The sequence below is a fragment of the Wyeomyia smithii genome, chromosome 1 (genome assembly GCF_029784165.1).
Source record: "Wyeomyia smithii strain HCP4-BCI-WySm-NY-G18 chromosome 1, ASM2978416v1, whole genome shotgun sequence".
Taxonomy (NCBI): Eukaryota; Metazoa; Arthropoda; class Insecta; order Diptera; family Culicidae; genus Wyeomyia; species Wyeomyia smithii.
The window spans coordinates 86,118,624-86,133,274 of NC_073694.1; the positions used below are offsets into that span (position 1 = coordinate 86,118,624).

The 14,651-nt window shown below is 38.5% G+C and overlaps 1 protein-coding gene across 5 annotated transcripts in view; it reads right to left on the reverse strand.

The window, feature by feature from the left end:
- Nucleotides 1-14,651, reverse strand: part of LOC129725900 (uncharacterized) — a 151,028-nt gene that overhangs the window by 80,064 nt on the left and 56,313 nt on the right. The gene's annotated exons all lie outside the window — the stretch shown is intronic.

A 14,651-nucleotide genomic window follows, 5' to 3' on the forward strand; every position in this document is an offset into this window, starting at 1 on the left:
ATATTTTATACTCGAATTACAACATCAATATTTTAGAACCCAAAGAGTGAATATACCTTTTTTGGATACAAGCATTCATGTAAATTTATTTTTACAAATAATAAGTTTGAATGAGAAAGGCTGAGTCTGACCGCTAGGTGGATTAATTTAGGTTTATTTTGTGAAATATCTACACTTTTCAAATAATTTTGAATTGAAATATCCAACAAGTAAATCTTCAATTTGTTTACGCACCTGGTTGGTGTGCGTTCCTTGATAGAAGATCAGTACTATGCTTTAGCAATTCCTGACCAAAAAAGTGGAAGAGGTTTTTTATAAGAAACGATCGCAAGGTTAACGTAGAATTACGACAGCCTGTCTTATGTCAATAAAATTTTGCAATAGCTTTGGGAATACACTCGATTAGGGTTAATTTAATGGTGTGAAGCGATATATTTTTCCGTATATGTTTCGTATATTATTTTTGCTTTAATGGAATGGTATGGGATAGCTGGAAAAATAGGTGTGACTAAATTATTTCCAGTTATACCATTCTACAACGTTCGAAAAAAAATACATCTCATTCATTCTGGCTCAGAGCGATCATTTGATAAGCTCCACCTTTATTTTTAGTTTTAAAGTTTTTCCTCAGTTTCGTAGCACGGATGTACAAAAATGATTTCTTGTGGACATTCTGTCGAGCCGGACCGATAGCACTCTCATGAAGGCAACAAAATAACATGTATTGTGTCGTGTTGCGCGGCTTGGAAGGAAAAAATGTTTCCTTCCCCGTGTCGCATGGACATTAGTACGGTAGACATTAGTATGAAGATGGAAATTCTGCTGTGATGTCAAGCAATAAACGTAAATTTCATTCAATTATCGCATAAATGCTTCATGGTCCAGATAGCGCGCGACATCCGCTCTGACAAAGATTTTTCGCACGTTGTGGAATGGGATAACTGGAAAAATTATTTCCAGTTATACCATTCTACAACGTTCGAAAAAAAGAGGATGGGCTACGCTGCTCACAGTTTGTCGGTATATAAGTGAAATTTGAGCATGAAAGCGCATTATTTTATCGTCAACTTTATACCTGCCAACAAATGTATCATCATTGAGATGGCACCAGAGACAAGCGACAAAGGAGCCAGGAAATTTGTCACAACAGGTCAAACCTACTATAGTCAAATCTCGTTGTAAGGAGAAACATGTTCGGTTGCTTCCCGTTTGGCGGATTACAACAAACGTTCTACTATTACACTTCCGCAAAGTTCAAACCGCCGTACGTTTGCTGCTCCAAGTAAATTGTTACATTCCTCTTGTCAACCTATTGTTGCCTAATAAAGGCAACAATATAACATGTATCGTGTGTTGCACGGCTTGAAGGGAGATGTTCCCGTTCTTGTGTCGGATATAAGGGTCGCAATTATGCTGTGATGTCAAGCAATAACCGTCTTCTTACGTTACATCCTTGTTAATGAAGTGTTATGTATTTTCTTAAACGGACTCAGCACCGTGAGCAGAATTTGCTGAACTTTTCTGTTTGGAATCGGATTTATTTCGCATATACCGCTTGTGATGCACAGTATCAATGAATCGTAATATAATCAAAGTTGCAGTTCAATAATAACCATTCATTATGCTCTTCTAAATATATTTAGTAGCCTTGAAAAAGGCTGGTTGCTGCAGTTCCAAATTTCATTCAACTATCGCATAAATGCTCCATGGTCCAGATAGCGCGTGATATCCGCTCTGACATAGATTTTTCACACGTTCACAAAGTCGCATGGAAGCAGATTGTTGCGTGTTTGATACTGCCGACGGTAGACATGAGTATGAAGGTGGAAATTCTGCTGTGATGTCGAACTATAACCGTTCGGTTTCAAGACGCAATAGCGTAAGTGCTGCATTTCTGTTATCTACTGCCATCCAGCACTAGAACAAGTACATATTACAACCGGCCACTAACACATTCTTGAGGCAATGTTGAATTTTTCTTGTCTTGCGAATGCTGAAATTTGCGGTTTTCCGTCTGTTACACATGATGAAAAATCTTAACTACTTCAATCACATAATTGTGGAGCACCAACAGGTGCTATTATATTTGACAACAGTAACAAACTGGCAAGTTTGTTCAATTATCATCATTTCGGATAACCATTCGCCAATGATTCTAGTTCTCCCGTTTTCTTTAGTAGAATTGCCGGCCATTTCCAATAATTCTGGAGCAACCGAAAACTCCATAACAGCCGCCAGATAGTTAGGTGCTTAAGTATCAACGCGCCCAGCGCGATCAGCCAGAAATTGAAACCCGGCTTTTCTTTCTTCTTCACGATCAGCAACCAACGTCCGTGTGGTATCGGCACAGTCATGGAATGAATTATACATAAAACACAAAGTGCGCATTCTTAGTCAACTAGGTATATTCTGTCGACCTTGTTAGGGAAAGAAGCATTGTGCGACCAATCAGAGGTCGACATTTGCGTTTTGACAAGGTTTAACAATTTTCAATAGTACAATCGTTCGAACAATCAGATTACAACTTTCTGCATTTGGACGGGTGCTTGGTTGATTTTCCAATCGATTACTGCAAAAATGACGCAAATCGGTTGGAAACTGACTGAGCTTAAGCGGTTGAAAATGGACAACTTTTGTGACGCTCTCGATGTTTTTGGTTTTTGAAATTGGATCCCTGTAATGAAATTGGTCCCCTGTATATGTTGCCGTAAGACGTAATTCTACGTCAATAAAAAACTTAGTATAAGAACCCTACGTCAACTTCTTAACTTTTTTGTCTATTGCTGTTTTCCCGAATGCAATTGTTAGAGTTTAGATAGAAATTATAACTTTCTAGAAACATGACTCAAAAGATCTCACTTTTGGGTAGAATAGATACAGCCTCATTATAACATGGTAATGTTGAATTGTTTGAAATTATGCAAATTCGTAAACTGAGTGGTGCAGCGACGCGGGCCGGGTATCAGCTAGTAGCAGCTAAACTAAAAAAGTTAGGTGCTTGGTGTCAAAGAACAACTTGTAGAGTAAACATCAATGTTTAATTTGGTTAACAACAAAACCCATGATCATCACACATTTCAGAGAGAAAATTGTATTTCAGTTCTCAAAAAACATTCGATATCACATTTTTCCCTTTCTATAGTTTGACGAACCGAGGAAGAAGTGAGCAAAGACAGAAGAACAAAAACCCCTTTTAATACGCACGCGGATTCTGTAATGAGCGAATAAAATAAAGATTTACTTAGTTAAAACTTTTGACAAGCGTTTAATTTCGTGTTCGACCGCCACATTGGCGACCCGCGACGTCGCGAACATTGAAATTTCACGATTTTACCTCGTCATTCGTGTTGCTAGTTAAACGCAATATCTAACCTCAACATGGCGGATGCAAACGAAAACCACATCACGGCGTCTGTTGCTTTCAAACTGCCGGATTTTTGGGAAACAGATCCGGCCACCTGGTTTGCCCAAGCCGAGGCACAATTCCATTTAGCAAAAATCGTCAATGATGAGACTAAGCTTTACCACCGTGGCGAAAATGGACCAGTCAGTCATTTGTCATACATGATTTGGTAGCAGCACCTCCGGAACAAAGTAATTATCAAACCGTCAAAGAACGTTTAGTTTCCTGTTTTACGGTATCCGCTGAAAGCCGCACACTGTTTTCAAAGCTGCAAAAACGTGATCAAAATTATTTTGACCCAAAAAACTTGATTTTAGAGCCATAGTGTCTTCAGTAAAGTTATTTCATTAATTATTCTCCATGTTACAGAAGTTACAGTTTTGTAATTAATCTACATAACAGTGAAAAGCGAATTTTACTTTTTTCATTTTTGCATATAAAAATTCATTGTGTTCGGCAAAGTTGTAGCACATTTCATTAGAAACAACTTTGTCAAAGACACCATACTTCTATCTGCCTATTTTAATGGACTTATGTGGAGTTTTTCTCAGTTTACCACAAAAAATCAGTTTTTTCAATAAACTTTCAATAGTGATTTTCTATAATTTTTCAATGTTCTACAATGTTGTTGATTATAACAAAACAAACAACGTCTGCGAAAAAAAATTTTTATCTCACATATTTCTCTGAATATAGACGTTTTTTATTAGAACAATGCAATAATTTACTAACAGATATCTTCAAAATCTGCAAATATCTGCAGACTAAACCATTTCTATATTAAAGTATAGCTAAAACATCATTCAATCCAGATATAGGAATTCGTCTCTCGCTGTCTCCTGTGTTTATATCTGTAAGTAAACTGGTGCATTATTTTAATAGAAATCTTTAATAACTAAATAATTATAAGAGATAAAAATAAGCTTCCTTCGGTAAACTCGTGTGTTTTATTATACCGGAAAACATTGTAGAACATTGAAAAATTTGAGAAAATCGCTATAAAAAGTTATATTGAAAAAAATATTAGGGGCAATCTAGAGGAATCTTAACAATAGCTTATTTATATTGGCAGATAGAAATATGGTGTCTTCAACAAAGTTGTTTGTTATAAAATATGCTAAAACTTTCCTCAGCACAGCGGATTTTTATACGCAAAAATGAGAAAAATAAAATTCGTTTCTCTCCTTTGGGTGGATTAATCACAAAATTCTAACTTTCATAAAATGAAGAATAATTAACAAAACAACTTTGCTGAAGACACTATGGCTCCAAACTCAATTTTTTTTTGAGTAAAAAAGTAATTTGTGTGAATTAGTGCATTATTTAAGTAGAAATCGTCAATAACTAAAAAAATATGGGAGATAAATATAAACTACCTTCGAAGAAATTTTTCGTTTTGTTATAGGAAACAATATTATAGAACATTGAAAAATTGTAGAAAATCACTACTAAAAGTTGTATCGAAAGAACTGATTTTTAGTGGCAATCTGTGGAAAACTCCATATAAGTCTATTAAAATAGGCAGTTAGAAGTATGATGTCTCTGAGAAAGTTGTTTCTTATGAAATGTGCTACAACTTTGCCGAACACGATGAATTTTTATATGCAAAAATGAAAAAAGTAAAATTCTCTTTTCACTGTTAAGTGGATTGATCACAAAACTGTTGCTTCTATAATATGGAGAATAATTAATGGAACAACTTTACTGAAGACACTATGGCTCTTAAATCAAGTTTTCTGGGTCAAAATAATTTCGATCACGTTTTTGCAGCTTTGGAAACAGTGTGAGCCGCCTCGAACAGCTGCTAGGAGCCCAAGACCTCGGTGACATGAGACCCACCTACCTCTTGGCAAAAATGAGAGAATTGTCTGCCGGTTTGGGCGTCGACGACAATCTACTGAAAATGCTTTTCATTCAACATCGCTGAAAATACGACCGGTATTAGCTTGTCATGGCGACACCATTGAAAAACTCGCGGAAATGGCGGATAAAATCACGGATACTTCTACTAATCCATTATTCGCAGCAGGGATAGCACACAGCGAACCAGAGTCCAGACACGATAGCAAATTTTTAGAGCAAATAGAATACCTTACATCGGAAATTCATCAGCTAAAAACTTCCAAGCACGACCGAGGCAGATCTACTTCACGAAGACAAAGAGATCGGGATCTAGGATGTGCTGATACCATCGGAAGTGTGGGAACGATGCTCAACAATGTCATGAGCCGTGTACATGGAAAAATCTTAACTACTTCAATCACATAATTGTGAAGCACCAACAGGTGCTATTATATTTGACAACAGTAACAAACTGGCAAGTTTGTTCAATTATCATCATTTCGGATAACCATTCGCCAATGATTCTAGTTCTCCCGTTTTCTTTAGTAGAATTGCCGGCCATTTCCAATAATTCTGGAGCAACCGAAAACTCCATAACAGCCGCCAGATAGTTAGGTGCTTAAGTATCAACGCGCCCAGCGCGATCAGCCAGAAATTGAAACCCGGCTTTTCTTTCTTCTTCACGATCAGCAACCAACGTCCGTGTGGTATCGGCACAGTCATGGAATGAATTATACATAAAACACAAAGTGCGCATTCTTAGTCAACTAGGTATATTCTGTCGACCTTGTTAGGGAAAGAAGCATTGTGCGACCAATCAGAGGTCGACATTTGCGTTTTGACAAGGTTTAACAATTTTCAATAGTACAATCGTTCGAACAATCAGATTACAACTTTCTGCATTTGGACGGGTGCTTGGTTGATTTTCCAATCGATTACTGCAAAAATGACGCAAATCGGTTGGAAACTGACTGAGCTTAAACGGTTGAAAATGGACAACTTTTGTGACGCTCTCGATGTTTTTGGTTTTTGAAATTGGATCCCTGTAATGAAATTGGTCCCCTGTATATGTTGCCGTAAGACGTAATTCTACGTCAATAAAAAACTTAGTATAAGAACCCTACGTCAACTTCTTAACTTTTTTGTCTATTGCTGTTTTCCCGAATGCAATTGTTAGAGTTTAGATAGAAATTATAACTTTCTAGAAACATGACTCAAAAGATCTCACTTTTGGGTAGAATAGATACAGCCTCATTATAACATGGTAATGTTGAATTGTTTGAAATTATGCAAATTCGTAAACTGAGTGGTGCAGCGACGCGGGCCGGGTATCAGCTAGTAGCAGCTAAACTAAAAAAGTTAGGTGCTTGGTGTCAAAGAACAACTTGTAGAGTAAACATCAATGTTTAATTTGGTTAACAACAAAACCCATGATCATCACACATTTCAGAGAGAAAATTGTATTTCAGTTCTCAAAAAACATTCGATATCACATTTTTCCCTTTCTATAGTTTGACGAACCGAGGAAGAAGTGAGCAAAGACAGAAGAACAAAAACCCCTTTTAATACGCACGCGGATTCTGTAATGAGCGAATAAAATAAAGATTTACTTAGTTAAAACTTTTGACAAGCGTTTAATTTCGTGTTCGACCGCCACATTGGCGACCCGCGACGTCGCGAACATTGAAATTTCACGATTTTACCTCGTCATTCGTGTTGCTAGTTAAACGCAATATCTAACCTCAACATGGCGGATGCAAACGAAAACCACATCACGGCGTCTGTTGCTTTCAAACTGCCGGATTTTTGGGAAACAGATCCGGCCACCTGGTTTGCCCAAGCCGAGGCACAATTCCATTTAGCAAAAATCGTCAATGATGAGACTAAGCTTTACCACTGTGGCGAAAATGGACCAGTCAGTCATTTGTCATACATGATTTGGTAGCAGCACCTCCGGAACAAAGTAATTATCAAACCGTCAAAGAACGTTTAGTTTCCTGTTTTACGGTATCCGCTGAAAGCCGCACACTGTTTTCAAAGCTGCAAAAACGTGATCGAAATTATTTTGACCCAAAAAACTTGATTTTAGAGCCATAGTGTCTTCAGTAAAGTTATTTCATTAATTATTCTCCATGTTACAGAAGTTACAGTTTTGTGATTAATCTACATAACAGTGAAAAGCGAATTTTACTTTTTTCATTTTTGCATATAAAAATTCATTGTGTTCGGCAAAGTTGTAGCACATTTCATTAGAAACAACTTTGTCAAAGACACCATACTTCTATCTGCCTATTTTAATGGACTTATGTGGAGTTTTTCTCAGTTTACCACAAAAAATCAGTTTTTTCAATAAACTTTCAATAGTGATTTTCTATAATTTTTCAATGTTCTACAATGTTGTTGATTATAACAAAACAAACAACGTCTGCGAAAAAAAATTTTTATCTCACATATTTCTCTGAATATAGACGTTTTTTATTAGAACAATGCAATAATTTACTAACAGATATCTTCAAAATCTGCAAATATCTGCAGACTAAACCATTTCTATATTAAAGTATAGCTAAAACATCATTCAATCCAGATATAGGAATTCGTCTCTCGCTGTCTCCTGTGTTTATATCTGTAAGTAAACTGGTGCATTATTTTAATAGAAATCTTTAATAACTAAATAATTATAAGAGATAAAAATAAGCTTCCTTCGGTAAACTCGTGTGTTTTATTATACCGGAAAACATTGTAGAACATTGAAAAATTTGAGAAAATCGCTATAAAAAGTTATATTGAAAAAAATATTAGGGGCAATCTAGAGGAATCTTAACAATAGCTTATTTATATTGGCAGATAGAAATATGGTGTCTTCAACAAAGTTGTTTGTTATAAAATATGCTAAAACTTTCCTCAGCACAGCGGATTTTTATACGCAAAAATGAGAAAAATAAAATTCGTTTCTCTCCTTTGGGTGGATTAATCACAAAATTCTAACTTTCATAAAATGAAGAATAATTAACAAAACAACTTTGCTGAAGACACTATGGCTCCAAACTCAATTTTTTTTTGAGTAAAAAAGTAATTTGTGTGAATTAGTGCATTATTTAAGTAGAAATCGTCAATAACTAAAAAAATATGGGAGATAAATATAAACTACCTTCGAAGAAATTTTTCGTTTTGTTATAGGAAACAATATTATAGAACATTGAAAAATTGTAGAAAATCACTACTAAAAGTTGTATCGAAAGAACTGATTTTTAGTGGCAATCTGTGGAAAACTCCATATAAGTCTATTAAAATAGGCAGTTAGAAGTATGATGTCTCTGAGAAAGTTGTTTCTTATGAAATGTGCTACAACTTTGCCGAACACGATGAATTTTTATATGCAAAAATGAAAAAAGTAAAATTCTCTTTTCACTGTTAAGTGGATTGATCACAAAACTGTTGCTTCTATAATATGGAGAATAATTAATGGAACAACTTTACTGAAGACACTATGGCTCTTAAATCAAGTTTTCTGGGTCAAAATAATTTCGATCACGTTTTTGCAGCTTTGGAAACAGTGTGAGCCGCCTCGAACAGCTGCTAGGAGCCCAAGACCTCGGTGACATGAGACCCACCTACCTCTTGGCAGAAATGAGAGAATTGTCTGCCGGTTTGGGCGTCGACGACAATCTACTGAAAATGCTTTTCATTCAACATCGCTGAAAATACGACCGGTATTAGCTTGTCATGGCGACACCATTGAAAAACTCGCGGAAATGGCGGATAAAATCACGGATACTTCTACTAATCCATTATTCGCAGCAGGGATAGCACACAGCGAACCAGAGTCCAGACACGATAGCAAATTTTTAGAGCAAATAGAATACCTTACATCGGAAATTCATCAGCTAAAAACTTCCAAGCACGACCGAGGCAGATCTACTTCACGAAGACAAAGAGATCGGGATCTAGGATGTGCTGATACCATCGGAAGTGTGGGAACGATGCTCAACAATGTCATGAGCCGTGTACATGGAATTCAAAAAACTAAAAATCTCTCCACCGTCGACGGCGAAGATGGCAGGAATATCTGAAAGCCGCCGAATGATAATCTTCGATAAAACAAACAATTCTCGCTTTTTAGTTGACGCTGGATCACACGTTTCAATCTTGCCGGCTTCTGAAAAAACCGCGTCGAAGGTGTTTAAACTCAGCAACTGTATGCCGCCAACGGCAGTCGCATTCGAACGTATGGAACGAAATTGCTATCCACGGATCTTGGGTTAAGACGTAAATTTACCTGGAAATTCCTGATCGTTGAAGTGACGGTACCAATAATTGGAGCCGACTTTTTGGCCCACTTTGGTATTCTCGTTGATCTCAAAAGCCAAAAACTAATAGACGAAAAAACGGGAATAATCTCCTCTGGTGGTATAACTGCTGATCAGCATAGTATCACAATTGTGGACAGCGGTCATCCTTTTCGAAATTTGCTTAAAGAGTTTCGGGAAATTACTCTCTCTTCGACAATGCGCTCTGTGTCACAGTGTGACGTAACTCACCACATTGTGACTCGTGGTCCACCGGTAGCGTCAAAAGTACGACGGATGTATCCTAATAAAATCAAAGCAGCCAAGGAAGAGTTTCGGCTTATGTGTGACCTGGGAATCTGCAGACCATCAAGCAGCTGTTGGGCGAGCCCTCTACATTGCGTACCCAAAAAGAATGGAGGTTACCGGCGTCTAAATCAGGTCACAACACTTGATCGCTACCCAGTCCCACACATTCACGATCTGTTGAATTTGCTGCACGGTAAGTCCGTTTTTACAACAATTTTTTTACAATTTGGAGCGAGCATACCACCAGTAGAGCAGTAGAGGAGCAGACATTTTGTTGTCATCTTTATAGATGATATATGCATCGCCTCTGAATCCCTGCAAGAGCAACAGAAGCATCGAATGGCCTTCGAACGCTCACGGCAGCACGGACTCGTGATCAACTTGGAGAAAAGTGTATTTGCTCAGAAGGAAGTGAAGTCTCTCGGATACCTAGTCAACAATGACGGAGTACGCCCGCTATCAGCCCGCGTTCAAGCGGTTTTAGAATACAAGAAGCCTCTCCGACGATTTCTAGCACTTATAAACGGTCACAAACGCTTTATACGCCACGCTTCTCACATCCAAGCCAAGCTTGAAAAACTTATAATCCAGTACCTCAGTGGAAAGGAAAACCACGTCGCCGATACACTGCCTCGCGCCGAAAGTGTTGCCGCCGTTTCAATAAATTACGAAGAAATCGGACGCGAACAAAAATCTGATCTTGAACTAAAACAACTGATGAAGTCGTCATCCGCCTCATTAAAGCTTGAAGCTAGACAAATGAATGGCTGCTCAGTTGAGATTCTGCGACATCTCTATTGGTAAATTACGACCATTTGTCCCGAAAGCTCATCGTACAAACGCCATGCATAACCTTCATGGAATTTTCCATCCCGGAACCAGAGTTACGAGGAAGCTTATTTCGGAGCGTTTTGTTTGGCCTTCTATGAACAGTGACATAAATATATTTGTAAAAAATTGTTTAGCTTGTTAACGATCGAAAGGACATCGACACACTGTGTCCCCGCTAGGCCAATTTGACGTTCCCAGAGCTCGCTTTCAACATCTGCATATTGATTTGGTGGGACCTCTTCCCCCTTCACACGGACATCGCTATCTGTTGACTATGGTCGATCGGTTTACACGGTGGCCAGAGGTAGACCCATTAGTGGACATGGTAGCAGCATCAGTAGCTCAAGCACTTTACTCCATGTGAGTTTCTAGATTTGGGGTTCCGGAGAACCTAACAACTGACAAGGAAGGCAATTTGAGTCGAATCTGTTCAGGGAGTTGACATGTATTTTGGGTGTTCATCATATTCGCATGACGGCTTACCATCCGAAAGCCAACGGATTAGTGGAACGATTCCACCGAACGTTGAAAGCATCGATTGTGTGTGTTAATCCAAAAAACTGGTTCAACGAGCTTCCCATGATTCTACTTGGCCTCAGAACAGCGTACCGAGATGATTTAAAGGGCTCCGCTGCGAATTTGGTTTACGGCCAATCTTTGCGTGTTCCTGGTGAATTCTTCCAGCCTTCTTCAGAATATCCAACGCGGTCTGAATTCGCTAAAATGCTGCATCGCACATTCGACCTCATGGCACTCGCTCGATGTTTGTTAATGCTAACTTGAAAACGTGTACATATGTATTTGTTCGGGTAGACTCAGTGAAACGACCTCTGCAACATCAATACGAGGGCCCGTTTAAAGTGATTCAGCGAGGTGAAAAATTCATAGATGTTCTTATTTCTGGTAAATAACAGCGTATTTCGATCGACCGTGTTAAACCAGCTTTTTCCTGTAACCGGGATCTAGAGAGATACCCGCCAGACGACTACCATACTAAAGTTACGAAATCGGGACATCGCGTTAGATATCTTGCGTAATACAAACACCCCTTTTAACGCGCACGCGGATTCCGTAACGAGCGATTAAAATAAAGATTTACTTAGTTAAAACTTTTGACAAGCGTATAATTTCGTGTTCGACCACCACAACACTATTGATTACGAAATTTACTCAGCTTCCTGAAGAAACCGACATAACTGGGCTAGCTATCATACTTCTTGTGCTAGATCTCGTTAAAGGCAAACATAACCGAAAACTGGAAAAAGTGAATAACTCTGCATTAGTTGAATTTTGATCATATGCGTATAAGATATTTTTTATCAAATAGCGTACTCTATCACACTTCAAAGGATTTTAAGTGAGCTACCTTTCACCCTGTCTCCCAAATGGTCTCGAGGTACGATGCTGGCCTAACAAGCCAGTCGCCGTAGGTTCGAGTCTCGGCTTGGGAGAGACTGTTAATGTCACACATAGGAGTAAATCGATTAAAAACCTGATCAAAAGTCGAAAAGCAAAAGTTTATTAACCATGTTCTGCATAGTCTTGCTTTGAAGTGTGATACCTACTGAATCTTTTGACAGCTTAGGCCATCCTTAACAGTGCGGTACCATTTGAGTTGCTATGGCGGCTGTGTACAGCGCGACTATTTTGCTCACTCACCCGTTTTCACACCGGTCGTTGCTATCGTCTCAGTTTGACGTTCCATCCAGCATAAACCTTTAGCAGTGCTGTTATCGGGCTACTTAATTTGAGAGCGCGATGCTCCTCGGATGCTCGGCTATTATTTCTCTAGCGCGTTTAGCAGCGACCAGTACGGTATGAAGTGATAATAGAGCGCTACCAAACGGGGTATAGAAGCGCACGGTTAAGGATGCCCTTATAGGCATCCAGAAGTATTGTTAACCGTTGTTACAGCTGAGTGAAATCGATAGAATTTTAGCTTTCTGTTGTTGTATTCGATGCTCCCGTACCGTTCACTTTTTCTCAAAACAATCAAGTGCAAGTGTAGTGATTTATCATCAAACCAACTATGGGGATTGTCAAAGAAGGTTAGTTTAATCAATCTGTAAACTTCAAAGGTTTATAAGTCTCGATATTGCCAGGGAACATTTTAATAATCCCAAAAATGCTGTAAATGAGATTTTTTATATGTCATACTATATGAGGTAAGTTAAGTATCAATGAGTTTCAATGTAAACAGTCAATTGCAAATGAAAGCCTGTATGTTTTTGGTCAAACTGGTGGTATCAGATCAGCCGAACCAATCCGAACTCATGAGTTAAATCATTGTGAAAATCATCGAAAAATTTCAACTTTTCAGCTTCCGGTAGTCTTTTTGACTTAGTTACAAAAACATACCTTTGTTATGTAATGAATGAGTGTTTTGAGACATTCTCAACAGGTTGCTATTGAATTCAGATCCTTCGATTAAGAGTTCTAGGCCAAAATCCAAAAAAAAACGGTCAAACTTTTTCGTCCGAAGCAATGCAAATGTTGCGAGTGAAATGTTCGTACACGGACAATGATGATAATACTAGTGACTCTTCAGATTCTTCTGAAGGCTCAGATTGATTAATAATCAAATTAGTGTTAACCCCGAACCTTACTGATCTGAAATACAGTTATGTTTCATACATAAAGGTTCAGTAGAGAACAAACTACCTTTCAATCCGAACTACATCATCAGAAAAGTAAAAAATCACTCAAAGGTGGGTTATTCCATGAAATTTGTGGTCTCGACTATTTATTATACTATATTTTCGATCCATGATACGTTTCCAGTCGAAAAAACCTTCAAAATAATTTTGATCAGGTTTGGTGTTCTAAGTGTCAGTAGGATCGTAGCGCTAGCCCCGTAATTGTCCTGTACACTAAACAGTTGGCTGCAAAGTCTGTGTATTAAAAACCGAAGGTCAAATTCCGAATCGGAATGTAGCACCAAGGCTTTGCTTTTTTTTACCTGACACCCTGTATAGAGTTCTCCATTAGATTCTGTATTCGATTCTGTATTAGTGTCAGTGAGATAGTTTTCTTTGTTAGCTGTAAGGCCTAGGCCATAGGGGACGCGAACCATTTTGATTGCCTTATGAAAATTTGAGAAAATGTTCTCAAGAAGTTGTACTTAATCATAATGCAATAGATTTTTCTTCGATATTTTGAAAACTAAAAAGGTTAATAACCCCTTAACGTTCATCTCTGTTCATTTATTTTTTGTTCGAGATTCTTAAGCAGGTATTATACGGAGCAAACATTTGCTATTTTTGGTACGAATTTTATTTGCAAATAGCAAATATTTGCTTCGTCTAATACCTGCTTTACAGCTAACAAAGGCGGGGAGGGGGTCAATAAAAAAACAAAAATAGCTACGTCATTTATGGATGCTCCCTTACTTGCACCGTAAATCGCGTCGCGATGTCGTTTCTTAGGCCGTAAACATACTGGCACGGCCTGCGCTGCGAAGTCAACGGGTCTACTACGAAAGGCTGAAACTCAAAAGGCTGAAACACGAAAGGCTGAAATCCGAAAGGCTGAAATCATGAAAGGCTGAAAGCTACATAAGGCTGAAAACACGAAAGGCTGAATCACGAAAAGCTGAAAAATCATAAGGCTGAAATTCACAAAGTTCATTTTTTAAAAAAACACTCGCCTTCTACGGCCGACTCGATTGTCCGAGATGTATGCTGTCCTTACTCGCTATCGCTCGTTCGGACTGAACTAGGGGATCACCCCTATGAGTCAGTAGACCTAGGAAAACGAACGAACCTATACAGAGGTGATTTCTGCGGGGGGGCTGCCCCCCCGCAGTGGCCGGCGCTTCCGACGGCGGGTCGCCGGCGCACACTCGCGGCCTTCGGCCGTCTCGCCCTGAATCATCTAGGAAACGTGTACAAGAGTCAAGTGTGTATAGATTCAAATGTTGCCGAAAATTAATTTTCCATTGCACAAACCAATTAATACTCAAACATTGAACTCTGTCACAT